Source organism: Phyllobates terribilis, unplaced genomic scaffold, assembly GCF_046119375.1.
Source record: "Phyllobates terribilis strain yellow unplaced genomic scaffold, ASM4611937v1 Scaffold_9__5_contigs__length_417890890, whole genome shotgun sequence".
Lineage (NCBI taxonomy): Eukaryota > Metazoa > Chordata > Amphibia > Anura > Dendrobatidae > Phyllobates > Phyllobates terribilis.
Genome location: NW_027362769.1, coordinates 107,803,270 through 107,818,580, shown reverse-complemented (window position 1 = coordinate 107,818,580; position 15,311 = coordinate 107,803,270).

Below are 15,311 nucleotides of genomic sequence, written 5' to 3'. Positions count from 1 at the left end.
CCACATACATTATGGAGTTCATCTTTACCCCTTCAGGGATCCTAAAGGGGCCGACAATCTCTCTCCCCATGATTCCAGCCCAAAACATTACTCCACCTACTCCTTGTTGGCGCCATAGCCGTGTTTGCATGGGGTGTCCATCAACCAGCCATCCTCCACTCCATCCATCTGGACCATCGAGCGTTGCACGGCACTCGTCGGTGAACAAACAGTTTTGAAGTCAGTCTTCATGTATTGTTTGGCCCACTGGAGCCGTTTCTGCTTGTGTACAGTGGATAGAGGAGGTCGACAGGATGGCTTACGCACAGCTGCAAACCTCTGAAGGACCCTGCATCTTGTTGTTCGGGTGACGTTGGAGGCACCAGCAGTTTCAAAAACTTGTCTGCTGCTATGACAAGGCTTTTTTGCCGCTGCTCTTTTAACCTGACGTAATTGCCTGTAGGAAAGAGTTCTCAATTTTCCCTTATCAGCATGCACACGTGTGTACTGTGAATCAGCTACATACTTCTTGATTGTGCGATAATCAGGATGAAGTGTCTTGGCAATGTTGATTGTAGTCATGCCTTGACCTAAACACTCCACAATTTGTTGCTTCTCAGCAGCCGACACATCCTTTTCTTTCCCATTTTGGCAGAAAATGTAGGCTGCTTAATAATGTGGGACAGCCTTCTTAAGTAGTCTTGCATTTCCTTGGACACACCTGCCAAACTAATTAGCACAGGTGTCTGCAATTGCTTACAGTGATATAAAGAGCCCTGACACACATCACCATCAATGAGTTTAACTGACAAGCAAAAAAATTCTTACCTTATCACTCCTAAACACTTTTTGCATAATAATTTGGAGCACAGTGTACATGTGCTTTTCCACAAAACACCAGTGGTTCACGTAGTGAATCTTACAGTTCTAACTTGCCAACCGTGGTCTGTATGGAGTTGTTCAATAAAGGGCCCAAAATTAAGATAACATAGATAGGAGAGGTCTCTATGAATAGGAATTCCTAAGTATTTGATACCCTGTGAGGGCCAGGCAAAGGGAAAGTTGGACTGGATGGAATCCTGTATGGATTTTGGGAGGGAGACATCGAGGGCCTCAGACTTCGCTGCATTGATTTTAAAATTTGACCATGTAACAAAGTGATCTATTTCAGCCATAACAGCAGGGATGGATATATATGATTGAGTGATATATACTAGGACATCATCAGCAAATGCAGAGCACTTGTACTCGGTGCCTCCCTCCTCAATCCACCTAATATTGGGGTTATGGCGAATTGATGAGAGCAGGTGCTCCGTCACTAGGATGTATAAGAGAGGGGACAGAGGACATCCCTGCCTTGTCTCATTGGTGATTATGAAAGGTGATGAAAATGTTCCATTTATCTTCAGCCTAGGTGACGTATTGCGATACAGGGCCGTGATTTTGCCTATAAAAGGGTCCCCTAGACCCCTACCCCAAGCTTTTTAAGAGAATAATATATGGCGTGCCAAGAGACTCTCTGGAATGCTTTCTCAGCATCCAGCGAGAGTATCTAATTACAAATTTTCAACTGCATCTAGCCCAGGAAATACGTTGTGCCTAGTAGCAGTGTCTGCTCTGCTAGTCAGCGGATTATCCCAGCTGTTAAGCAAGCTACACCACCTGTAGTTTGGACACTTAATTTTTTCAAAGGAAATGGTTCGGTCCCCCGGGACACTCAGTGAAGAGCATCAGGGAGGCACCCCAAGGCACAGGGGCTGGGACTGGCGGTAGGACGCCTTGCGGTGGACCGCCAAGCTCGATCCTTATAAAAGCTTTTTAACTGCAGCAGCTTTAGTGGACGCTACTGGAGCTGGAATTACCGCGGCTGCTGGCATGAGACTTGCCCTCCAATAGATCCTTGTAAAAGGATTTAAAGCGTACTCATTCAAATTAGAGAGACAATTTAAATTAAAAAGCTTAGACCTGCCTCCACCGCAGGGGGGCTCGCTCGACCCACCAGCGGACAGGCACCAGTATTGGGAGAGGGGGGCTGGCCGTCAGGGTCCACTGCGGCTCTGGCACAAACCCGGCGACACGGAGGTTGCACGGGCAGGAACGGACTGGCCGTGTCGGCTTCGCACTTTTTTGGTTTTAGAAGGGCATGACATGCCAATATCTGTGTCTGCCCCTCCTTTTACTCCTCCACCTCTTTTCTTTTCGCATGACTATATGTACTTGTCACTTTTCCATGTGTTAGTTGTGTCTTCTGAGCAGTTTGTCAGCTTTTGCACACCTTTGAATTGTTTTCTATGTGTTTTCTATGTGTTTCTATGTGTTTTTGTTTGCTGCCATTGGTTTTAACGGTGTTCGAAGGTGTTCGACGAACAGTTCAACGAACAGTTCGGCGAACATACGGGTGCTCGACGAACCAAACCGAACTCGAACACTACGGGGGTGGCTCAACACTAATAGTAACAAAAATGGACACGTTTGATATCTCCAGCTACTGAACTGGAGAATTATGTTGCGGGGCCATTTGTACAACACCATGAATGCTAAACCCAAAAAATGATGGTGGAATTACGTGGGTGGGAGTTTGCAATTTTACCCCACTTGGAATTTTTTTCCTGCTTTTCATTCATTTTACAATATGAAGTATTGGTGTCGTTCAAACTTACAACTCGACCTGCAAAAAACAAACCCTCATTTGGTTATGTGGACAAAAAAATAAAAGAAGTTATAAATATCGGAACAAAACTCCGATCCTTAAGGGGTTGATTTTAATTCATTTTTCTCTCCATCTTTTCCATTGTGTAAGTCGGCGTATATCGGACTGCACTCGGATGACATTCCAGTGCAGTCTGATGTTTTGCACGCACCCATAGACATGTATGGGTGTGCGCCGTCCGATATACGACTGGCTGCATGTAGCAGTTTTTTTCTCATGCTGATTCAGCATGATAAAAAAATGCTAGTTTGCACTGCTCCATATTACAACATTGGAGCTAGCTGAAACATCAGATAGCACTCGTCCGAGTTATAAGCTGGCTACTCACCAGTGTGATTGAACACTAATTATAAATGCTATTTTTATTAAAATCATTTTTTAGTTTTACTTTGTAGAAATGATTAGTAATTCCATGTATATCCCAATAATGCAAAGCATTGTATAAACATATAGGCATATCCAGTCTGTGGTCCAGAACTGCACTATGAGGTAAGCAGTGAGGTAGTGACATCAGGACACATCATGGAACACGGAACATGGAATGTGAGGTAATGACATTGTGACATAATAATTGCCTCGGCTGTTAGAGGGGGTTCTGTAGTGTTGATCGGTGCATTCACGTAGGAGAGATATCTCTAGTGAGTACCCCTTTTAACTTCGTTGGTTTTTGACAAAGACCAGAAATATTTTTTGAGCATTTGTGCTGAAGAATTCTTCGGCTCGGAGTTCTCCAGCATCTTCAAGGCCAAGACATTTTCAACATCTTGGCCAGATAAGAAGAACATGGCTTCACAGGACAATTCTAATACTCCCCATGTCCCAGAAGAGCCTTTACCAAATGGCATTGTAAGGCCATCTACATCAGGTAAAATGGGGAAAGACATAAAAAGCCACTAATATATCCATATACAGGTCTCTAAAATATGTATTCCTTATAGGGGGATAATATTCTACAGGAGAAAGTCCTTATATGTGTGTTGTTTGTCTTTTTCACACAGGAACATTGCAGCATAGCAGGGCAGATTCCCCTATCGCCCACAGGACAAGGGGCAGGTTTGCCCGCCAAAGGAGGATGGAGATAGCTCCTGTAAATTCTAGGAGGCAGCGACGAAGAAGACCACCACCACCACCAGAAAGGTCTGAAGACAGGAACCCATTCCCCATTAACACTCAGCTTGAAGTGGTGAATTCAACCATGCTGTTACTCCCTACCTCCTTAAGATCGGCCCAGGACCCACTTGAAACCTGCACCATCTGTCTGGATGACATTGCAACTGGGGATGAAGTCAGCTACATGGAGTGCTCCCACTTTTTCCATCGTACCTGTATTGGAAGATGGCTAATGGACAACAACACCTGTCCTCTCTGCAGGCACATAAACAGCCAACCAGAGTTTCTGGCCCGTGCATATCTGGAGAACTATGGGGAGATTTGGCTAATAACCAGTGACCCCAATATGCAATACCACCCACCAGTTACAATATTTGCACTTGGCACATGGAGAAGCCTTGTGTACCTCTAATGGAATTCATTGCCAGCAGTGATCCCCTCAATGATCAACTGCTCACACAGAAAAGAAGCAGCGAGTCAACTGGGTGAAGCCTTTTCTGTGGCAATATTTCACTGGACAGCATTGCCAGTGCAAGGAACCATCTATACACCCTTTTTAGATATTATGATGTTTAGATATATATTATATATTATACTATAATTGTTTTTTCTATATATTTTTTATAAGTGTTTTACTGTTTAGGAATAAATAAAAATTGAAGCAAAAAAAATGTTGTTCCTTTAATTATGGTACATATTGTATAAAGTGACAGGGAGTGAGGGTTCTGTGCCCTCTGTTCCACCAACTTAAAGCCTCACAATCTTCCCCTATACCTTGTAGTTCAGGGTTCTCCATCCTGTGGCTTCGGAGCCACATGTGGCTCACGGCTGTCTGAAAACTTTGTGCATGTCTCCAGATAGTGACTTTTGTGAGCCCTGCACAGAATAGCAGTTGTGGATGCTCATATACTTCCAGGAGGTGGGATGGAGAGTAGTGATGAGCGAGCATGCTCGTTACTCGAGATTTACGAGCATGCTCGGGTGAACACCGAGTATCTTCAGCGTGCTCGGGTGTTATGTTCCAGTCTCCCTGTGTGCATGATTTGCAACTGTTTGACAGCTTTAATACATGTGAGGAATGTATGTTTCTTAGGCATTCCTCACATGGCAGCTCCTGGACAAGCGGTGGACACCGCGTTCTATGCCTTGCCTCCTGCACCACTTTCCTCATGGGGTGTTCCCCTCTTTGATTGGGACACTGCGTCCATATTAACTCTCCTCTACCTACACAGTCTGCACATGCTGATGAAGGTCTCGCTGACCGAAACGTCTGTTTTCTCACCTGTGCTGCACTGAAATGAAAAAAAAAAATATTTAAATTACTCATTTGGAGTGCCAAGTCTTGTTTACTAGTACAAAGTAAGTTCCTGGAGACTTCTCTCTAACCTGCTCCCTTGGACTGGCAGGTCCCTCACAATGTGTGTGTATGGAGAGAGGCCTGTCAGTCTAGGGCAGCAGGGCAGGGAGAAGCTGCGGTGGACCGACCTCGTATAAGTTATCCAAGACACATGATCCCTCTCCAGATTTTCCCTCAAATATGTTTTCCCAGAAGAGTAGCAGCATTTCAGAGTAAAACATACGACTGTAATAACGCAGCCATTTTCTGATTAATACAGCCCCTGGTTTAGACAGCATGAATTTCCTGACAGGTTTGATGTAAATACATGGGTCCATGAATTGTCCCAGATGTTGTCTTAGCTCCCAAGAGTTATCTAGCTGATTAATTAGATATTAGGTCTTTGTGGTCAGTATTGGAACCTCCAGGCATATTAAAAAATAAATAATTTCCCATACAAAAAAAAGGGCCAATAATGTGACTGAGGCAAAAAAAAAGTGTATAATTACATAGACACCCCCTTTATGGAAGGTATGGAAGGCTTGGAACAGTTTATCTTTTGAAGACTCTTCCTGGTGGGAGGACTCAGGAGTGACTAATATTAGAGACCTACTGATCTTCAGTGTTTTCTGCTCTTTTATCACTTTCTAATAGAACATACTTTTTCAGATATCAACCAGTTATTTATTATTATTTATTTCTTTTTAGAGCACAATGGAATCAATGGTGCTCTAAAAATAAATAAACAGGCGGGTTCCCAGCGGCTTCTACCCACCCTCTGACAATGACTGACAAGCCACCGCCTGCATGCGAGTATCGGCAGAGGCTTGCCAGTCACTGTCAGTGCGGCGGCATATTTTGGCGCTACAGTATAGAAATAAAATGATTATTATTATTTTATTATTCTAGCTTCCTAAGTGATTTTGTTCACATTTTTATCTGTGTGTCATACAAATTTGGTCAAAGTTTCATAATTATTTCTCCAATGAGAAAAATAAAAAGTCTACCTTTTTCTACCTAGAGTCCATGAAAAACAGTCTGGACTCGGATGGCATGCCAGAGCTATCTGATATTTTTTCAGACTCATAGAATTGCAATGCCAGTTTGATGATTTTAATCCAACACTCGGATCAATATCGTACATGTCTCTGAGATTTTGTGTTGACTACTTGGTCTGCAAAAAAAATTAAATATGTGAACAGCACCATAGACTTTACTAGTGCTCTCTATGAAAAACATGGCTCGAATGTGTGTCACCCTGGCCTGGATGCCACAAATGTATAATAAAGCTGTGTCTGAGAGCAAGGGGGAGGTTCTCTGGTCAGGGACCATTAGCATGCAGCACCTCCTGTCCCAGGCGAGTAGGGGGAGCAGGCTGCCCCTATAAAAGCTGGAACTGGGGGCAGGGTTAGAGAGTTCTGGACGACCTGTCTCTGGAGTGATAAGTGTCCCAGAGAAGGGAGAGCCAGTTCAGCTGAGGCTGAGGAGGACGAGTGGCAGTAGAGGAGCCACAAGCCAGGGACGGAAGGCGAGGGAAGCCTGTCCTGGCTGAGAGAGAAACTGAACTAGCGGACTTTGGTGTCCGAGGCTGTGAGGATTCCAAGTCCTACAACAAATAACCAGTCTGCACGGGATTGTATGTCCCTTGGCCTAAGAAGCCCGGAGGTTCCGCCACAGCAGAAGGGACCAGCAAAGCAGCACCAGGCCAAGAATAGAAAGGAACCCAAGTTGCAAGCCATACGGGCGAGAAGACACGCCGAGCTCAGGAACGTGGGCTGTTACACCACCAGGAGGGAAATAGCCAGAAAGAGCGCAGAGAATACGGTAGGCCTTCACCCTCACCCTGATCAGGGGCAGCTTCCCACTTGTTCTCAGACATCCAGGACTCCTCCTAGCCTGGACTGTTTTTGGGTCGTCTCACCTGTTCTAATAAAGACCCTGAACTGTTTAAGAGGCCTCCGTCTCCTGGCTATTGCGATCGGAATCATCCCCTCCATCATCCATCTATATACTGCCCTGGGGCCACACTACTCCCATGGGGAGTTATACTACTTAGTGCTGCACACCTACATCTGCCCCAGCGGTCTGCACTGCAGCGGCGGTTAACCCTGACCGCAATCCACGGGTGGCGCAGTCGGACATTTAAAACCCTACAAATAGACTGCCACAACGATTGGTCTGACCACCCTGAGCCACGGACCAGGTTGCCACTACTACCCCCATTATTGCCCTGTTGCCTGGCTCCGAGTGCCCCACGGCCCAGGGGGCGAGTCAGCTTTGGCGTAGTCGGCAGGATTGTGACCAACCCGCCACGGGTATTGCGTGCCTGAAAAAGACTCTACACGTACCTTAAAAAGAGGTTTATTGCCATCCGGAGCCGTTTCCCACCATTTTCAGCCGTCTCCCGCCATCTTCAGCAGTTTCCCGCCATCGGACGCCATCTGCAGGACTCCACGCGGGAAGAAGAGGGGCATGGACGTCCAAACCGCGAGAGACCTGAAGCTCCGCCCTACGCACCGACGCTGCGCAAGGTCCTGGAAGGGAGAGAGAGTGACGCTGACGTCACCACGATGCGACGCAAGGTCCTCGTCCGGAGCAGCACCAGCGGAGCCGCTGCCTACAGAAGAGAATCGTTGGAAGGAAGGCCACGCTTAACTAGGGGGGAGGAAGATGATGGACGCGGAGGGGCCTTCTACCACCAGCGTGGCTGCAGCAGCGGTGATGCCGTTCTCCATGCTCTACATCCCCGGAGCAGCCTGGCTGCCCCAATACTCAGGGGAATCCCATACGTTAACTGACTTTAAGGAAAGACTGCACAGTTTATTTAAAGTTTATCCCCTGACAGAAGAACAGAAAGTGAGCATTTTGACTGGGCAGCTAACCGATGCCGCCCAGCGGGAAGTGAAATCATGGTCAGATGAGGAGAAAAGGACTGTAAAGGACATTCTGACCCGGCTGCGGAGTACCTTTGATACCCGTACCTCAGCAGAAATTAAAATGCGGTTCTATGGCTGTAAGCAGCGAGCCCAGGATAGTATCAGAGACTATGCCTTGAACCTGCAAGAAGCCCTGAAAGCTATCAAACAAGCTGACCCTGGTAGCGTGCAGGACACCGATAAGCTGTTAACTGACCAGTTCATAGAAGGTCTGCTGTCCAGCGCCCACAGGACCCAGCTGCGCCTCATGGCCCTACAGAACCCCGATTTGACTTTTGCGCAGTTCAAGGATAGGGCCATCCGGGTGCTCCGAGAACCCCCACCAAGTGGCGCTGTAACTTCCCGGCGCCCTGCCATTACTTACCACCAGGGGGCGGCGCCCTACCCTGCAGACCTTGTGGGGGCTGATGCACAGGTCTCAAGCCCATCCCCGCCTGCAGACCTGCACCATCAAGTCCAGGAACTAACCAGAAGTGTTGCTGCATTGACCAGGACCGTACAGTCGTTACAGGTGGACCCGTCAGGACCCATCAAGCTGGCTTCCAGTCCGGAGGATGTCCCGTGACGTCGACAGAGGAGGATCCCGCCGTTCAGAGGGAGGCCCGCCGACCGCTACACTGAGGATGGACAGCCGATTTGCCGCCGTTGCAGTCAGCCAGGACACCTAGCAAGGTACTGTACTTTAAATGGGCCCGACCTGGGGCAGAGGGCCAACCCCCAGGCATAAGGTCATCAGGCCCGTCTAATTGGTGTGATAAGTACGTGGGGGGACGCCCGGTCTTACCAGTAGTGCTGGACGGTATCCCCATGAGTGCACTGCTGGACACAGGGTCTCAAGTGACTACCATCCCCTATGTACTTTTCAAGCGGTACTGGAATGACGCGGATATAACCCGTTATCCAGACGATGACTTAAGCATCATCGCCAGCAATGGCCAACCTGTGCCGCAAGTGGGGTTCAGAGAGATGACCATCAAGATTGGTAAGGTTGAACTGCCAGCACAGGGAGTGATCATTGTGGACATTGATCGCCGTGAGAGTCACCCTAAAATAACTGTGGGTACTAACGTGAATGAAAACTGTCTTTCAGAAGTAATTATGATTTTGCAGCAGGTGGCGATTAGTGTTGAGCCACCCCCGTAGTGTTCGAGTTCGGTTCGGTTCGTCGAACACCCGTGTGTTCGCCGAACTGTTCGTTGAACTGTTCGTCGAACACCTTCGAACACCGTTAAAACCAATGGCAGGCAAACAAAAACACATAGAAACACATAGAAAACACATAGAAAACAATTCAAAGGTGTGCAAAAGCTGACAAACTGCTCAGAAGACACAACTAACACATGGAAAAGTGACAAGTACATATAGTCATGCGAAAAGAAAAGAGGTGGAGGAGTAAAAGGAGGGGGAGACACAGATATAGGCATGTCATGCCCTTCTAAAATCCAAAAAGTGAGAAGCCGACACGTTCAGTCCGCTCCTGCCCGTGCCACCTCCGTGTCGCCGGGTTTGTGCCAGAGCCGCGGTGAACCCTGACGGCCAGCCCCCCTCTCCCAATACTGGTGCCTGTTCGCTGGTGGGTCGAGCGAGCCCCCCTGTGGTGGAGGCAGCTCTAAACTTTTTCATTTAAATTGTCTCTCTAATTTGAATGAATACACTTTAAATCCATTTACAAGGATCTATTGGAGGGCAAGTCTCATGCCAGCAGCCGCGTAATTCCAGCTCCAGTAGCATCCACTAAAGCTGCTGCAGTTAAAAAGCTTTTATAAGGATCGAGCTCGGCTGTCCACCGCAAGGCATCCTACTGCCAGTCCCAGCCCCTATGCCTTGGGGTGCCTCCGGATGCTCTTCACTGAGTATCCCGTGGTCCCGAAGCATTTCCTTTGAAAAAATTAAGTGTCCAAACTACAGGTGGTGTAGCTTGCTTAACAGCCGGGATAATCCGCTGACTAGCAGACACTGCTACTAGGCACAAAGTATTTCCTGGGCTAGATGCAGTTAAAAATTTGTAATTAGATACTCTCGTTGGATGCTGAGAAAGCATTCCATAGAGTCTCCTGGCACGCCATATATGATTCTCTTAAAAAGCTTGGGGTAGGGGTCTAGGGGACCCTTTTATAGCCAAAATCACGGCACTGTATCACAATACATCACCTAGGCTGAAGATAAATGGAACTGTAGCACCCTGAGGGCTCGGTTGCTACAGAGGTATTGCACCTCACCCAGAGGTGTGATATCTCACTCTCAGGTAAGGATGGAGTGTGGATCAGGACCCGACACCTGCATGCATTACACCACATTGTCGTGGGGCAGGGCGACCAATATGCCCCTGAGATGGGCACGACAGTCCCTGTCCCTGGCTGGAGTGGGGGGAGGGAACACTGAGGAAGGGGAACCCTGTAATGCAGGAGCAGGGAGGAAGCAGTTCCTGGGTGCATTGAGAAGGGAGTATAAAAGGTGGGCACCATCTTAGTTCAGTGCAGAGAAGTCTGAGCAGAAGTGGCAGGGAGCAGGGGCTCTGCATGAGCGCTGCTCCGGAGGCGGGCCTAGTAACAGAGGCCCAGGCCTGGAAGAGGGAGAAGGAAAGAAGAGGAGCGGAGAAGGCTCCAGGAACGAGGAACGAAGGGATCCCAGGGGTGCGGACAGGCGAGTCGCCACCGGACGCCTGAATCCACCTGCGTGGAGGGGTCAGGCCAAAGGGGGAGACCGGTCCCCGAAACTAGTGGAGGCAGGAAACGACCCTCAGCTAGAAACCGGAGGCTGTGACATTTTATGTGGCGCAGCCCCTCGCTACACCCGCTAGGAGGGCAGCACATAGAGTCAGGGAAACTGGCGCCAAGTTTACCAAGAGGAGGCCCGAGGCAGCCGGACAGAAGGGTTGGTAAGAAAGGCCAGACAAAGGACACACAAAGGAGGTCCTGTGAAGTGCTCCAAAGTTATCTGGGAGTTGTCTGAGCCCCTCACCTGGTGAGCACAGTACGACGTGGGCAGCCGTTACCTGCAGACGTGGTCTGGATAATAAGAACTGTGAGTAAAGGCCCTGGACTGCATCACTGACTCCATGTCGTTACTGCTGCTGCCCTGCACCATCACCCCCATCCTCCGCATACACTGCCCTGAGGCTATACTCCTCCCGTGGGGAGTTATGCTACGCTCTGCTGCACCCAAAACACCAGCCTCAGCGGTCTGCCCTGCAGCGGCGGTTCACTCTGACCGCAATCCACGGGTGGCGTAGTCGGACATTTAAACATCAAAACCACATAAATAGTTCCGCCACTGGTTTGACCACCCTGAGCCACGGAACTGGGTCGCCGCCACGAAGACTACAACCACCAGCATCCACCAAAAAGGGTCCGGCTCCGGGTGTCCCAAGGCCCAGGGGGTGCATCAGAACATTTTCATCACCTTTCACAATCACCAATGTGACAAGGCAGGGATGTCCTCTGTCCCCTCTCTTATACATCCTAGTGACGGAGCACCTGCTCTCATCAATTCGCCATAACCCCAATATTAGGTGGATTGAGGTGGGAGGCACCGAGTACAAGTGCTCTCTATTTGCTGATGATGTCCTAGTATATATCACTCAATCACATATATCCATCCATGCTGTTATGGCTGAAATAGATCACTTTGTTACATGGTCAAATTTTAAAATCAATGCAGCGAAGTCTGAGGCCCTCGATGTCTCCCTCCCCAAATCCATACAGGATTCCATCCAGTCCAACTTTCCCTTTGCCTGGCCCTCACAGGGTATCAAATACTTAGGAATTCCTATTCATAGAGACCTCTCCCATCTATGTTATCTTAATTTTGGGCCCTTTATTGAACAACTCCATACAGACCACGGTTGGCAAGTTAGAACTGTAAGATTCACTACGTGAACCACTGGTGTTTTGCGGAAAAGCACATGTACACTGTGTTCCAAATTATTATGCAAAAAGTGTTTAGGAGTGATAAGGGAAGAATTTGTTTGTTTGTCAGTTAAACTCTTTGATGGTGATGTGTGTCAGGGCTCTTTATATCACTGTAAGCAATTGCAGACACCTGTGCTAATTAGTTTGGCAGGTGTGTCCAATGAAAGGGAAGACTACTTAAGAAGGCTGTCTCACATTATTAAGCAGCCTACATTTTCTGCCAAAATGGGAAAGAAAAAGGATGTGTCGGCTGCTGAGAAGCAACAAATTGTGGAGTGTTTAGGTCAAGGCATGACTACAATCAACATTGTGCGATGATCAGGATGAAGTGTCTTGGCAATCAAGAAGTATGTAGCTGATTCACAGTACACATGTGTGCGTGCTGATAAGGGCAAATTGAGGACTCTTTCCTACAGGCAATTACGTCAGGTTAAAAGAGCAGCGGCAAAAAAGCCTTGTCATAGCAGCAGACAAGTTTTTGAAGCTGCTGGTGCCTCCAACGTCCCCCGAACAACAAGATGCAGGGTCCTTCAGAGGTTTGCAGCTGTGCATACGCCATCCTGTCGACCTCCTCTATCCACTTCACACAAGCAGAAACGGCTCCAGTGGGCCAAACATTACATGAAGACTGATTTCAAAACTGTTTTGTTCACGGATGAGTGCCGTGAAGCGCTCGATGGTCCAGATGGATGGAGTGGAGGATGGCTGGTTGATGGACACCCCACGCAAACACGGCTACAGCGCCAACAAGGAGGAGGTGGAGTAATGTTTTGGGCTGGAATCATGGGGAGAGAGATTGTCGGCCCCTTTAGGATCCCTAAAGGCGCTAAAGATGAACTCCATAATGTATGTGGATTTTCTCAAACAGCACTTCCTGCCATGGTTCAAGAAGAAGAACCGTGTATTTCACAGCAAGATCATTTTTTTGCATGATAATGCACCATCTCATGCTGCACATAACACATCTGCATCTCTGGCTGATATGGGTATAAAAGGGGACAAACTTATGGTGTGACCCCCATGCTCCCCTGACCTCTACCCCATTCAGAACCTCTGGAGCATCATCAAAAGGAGTGTCTATGATGGCGGGAGGCAGTTCACATCTAAGCAACAGCTCTGGGAGGGTATTCTGTCCTCATGCAAAACAATTGAAGCAGAAACCATCCAAAACCTGACAAATTCAATGGACGAGAGAGTTCAAAAGCTCCTTTCGAACAAGGGGTCCTATGTGAAAATGTAACATCACCTAGAATAAAGTTTTGAGTTGAAAACTGTTTGATTTCAGTTTCTAATAACCAGCTAATGCTTATAATTGCAAAAATGACCATTTTTTTGGTCTTTATTAAATTGAAAAGGTTGATCGAAAAGTTTGGGGGATCTAAGAGTGTGGCAACCCAGTAGTCATGATTACTTCGAATTCTGACAATATGAGGGTCATGTTGCAGGTAGTGCAGCAAGAAGGCACTTATGTGTGTTGCGCATCTCGGACCCCCAAAATTATTTTCCGGGCTAGATGCAGCTAAAAATTATTAAATCTGGTGGCGCTTAGTATAGATGGCCTAATAAGATCAGTGTTGCACACTGCTACAAAGCCTAAATTATTTTCCAGTCAAGATACAGATAAACATGATTAGTAATTTTAAATCTGGTGGAGCTTATTATAGATGGCCTAATAGAATCAGTGCTGCACACTGCTACAAAGCCCAAATTATTTTCCAGCCAAGATACAGATAAACATGATTAGTAATTTGAAAGCTTAAAACGGTTGGTAGGGTGATTTTAACCAATCATCAAGATTTTACTCTCCCCAGGATGACACAGGGGTAGAAAAGTCGTTTCGGATCCATGATTTGTTCATCTTTATGAACGTGAGTCTGTCTACATTATCAGTGGAGAGCCGCGTGCGCTTATCTGTCAGCACACCACCAGCAGCACTGAACACACGTTCAGACAGAACGCTGGCTGCGGGGCATGACAAGATCTCCAAGGCGTAAGTGGCTAGCTCTGGCCATTTATCCAGATTGGAAGCCCAAAAAGAGCAAGGGTCCAGTGACACAGTCATGGCTTCAATGTTTACTTGGAGATACTCCTGTACCATCGTCTCTAGGCGTTGACTATGTGTCAGACTTCTTGTCTCCTGTGGCCTTGCAAAGGATGGGCTAAAAAAGTGGTGAAATGATTCCGCGAAATTGATGTTACCAGCAGATACTGTGGTTCTGTTACGGTTTGAGTGCTGAACACTTGACGGTCCCACGGTTGGCAAGTTGGAACTGTGAGATTCACTACGTGCACCACTGGTGTTTTGTGGAAAAGCACATGTAAGATTCTGCAACAGACTCTGCTGATACTCCTGCATGCGTGCATCCCTTTCTATGGCAGGAATAATTTCTGCAAATTTACTTTTGTACTGGGGATCTAACAGTGTGGCAACCCAGTAGTCAGGATTATTTCTAATTCTCACAATTCGAGGATCATGTTGCAGGTAGTGCAGCAAGAAGGCACTCATGTGTGTTGCGCATCCAGGAGCACCAAGTCCCTGTTGTGTTGATGGCGAGGTAACAATCATGCTTCCTTCCTCTGTCCTCTCCCCCCAACCTCGCACAACAGAAATGTGATCAAGGTCTCCCTCATCTGATGAGTCTTCCATCAGTTCGTCCTCCACTTCTTCCTGGGCTCCTGCACCTTCCTCACTAGTTTGGCTGCTACCATGCGCCCTGGTAAAACCATCTCCCCCACCCTCACATGCCTGCCGCCTTGGTGCTGCCGACCATCTGGACCTTGCAGATGTTAGCCCTTCCGCATACAACTCCTCCTCCTCTACTTCCTCCACCTCCTCTTGTGCCACCACCTGACTCCGAATTCTGCTTAACATGTGCTCCAGCATGTAAATCACCGGAATAGTCATGCTGATAATGGCATCGTCAGCACTAAACATCTTCGTCGCCATTTCAAAACTGTGCAGAAGGGTGCATAGGTCCCTGATCTGAGACCACTCCTCCAGCGTGATTTGCCCCACCTCTGGATCTCGTTGGCCCAGGCTATACGTCAGAACGTATTGCACCAGGGCTTGTCGGTGCTGCCACAGTCGCTGCAACATGTGCAGAGTTGAATTCCACCGGGTAGGCACATCGCATTTTAGCCGGTGAAGTGGCAGGCCCAACGACTTCTGTAGAGATGTAAGTCGCTGAGCTGCGGGATGCGAACGGCGGAAGTGAGCACACAGCGACCGTGCCCTCTGCAGAAGGCCATCTAGTCTGGGATAGTGGGCTAAAAATTGCTGGACAACCAGGTTCAACACGTGAGCCATACAAGGCACGTGTGTGACATTG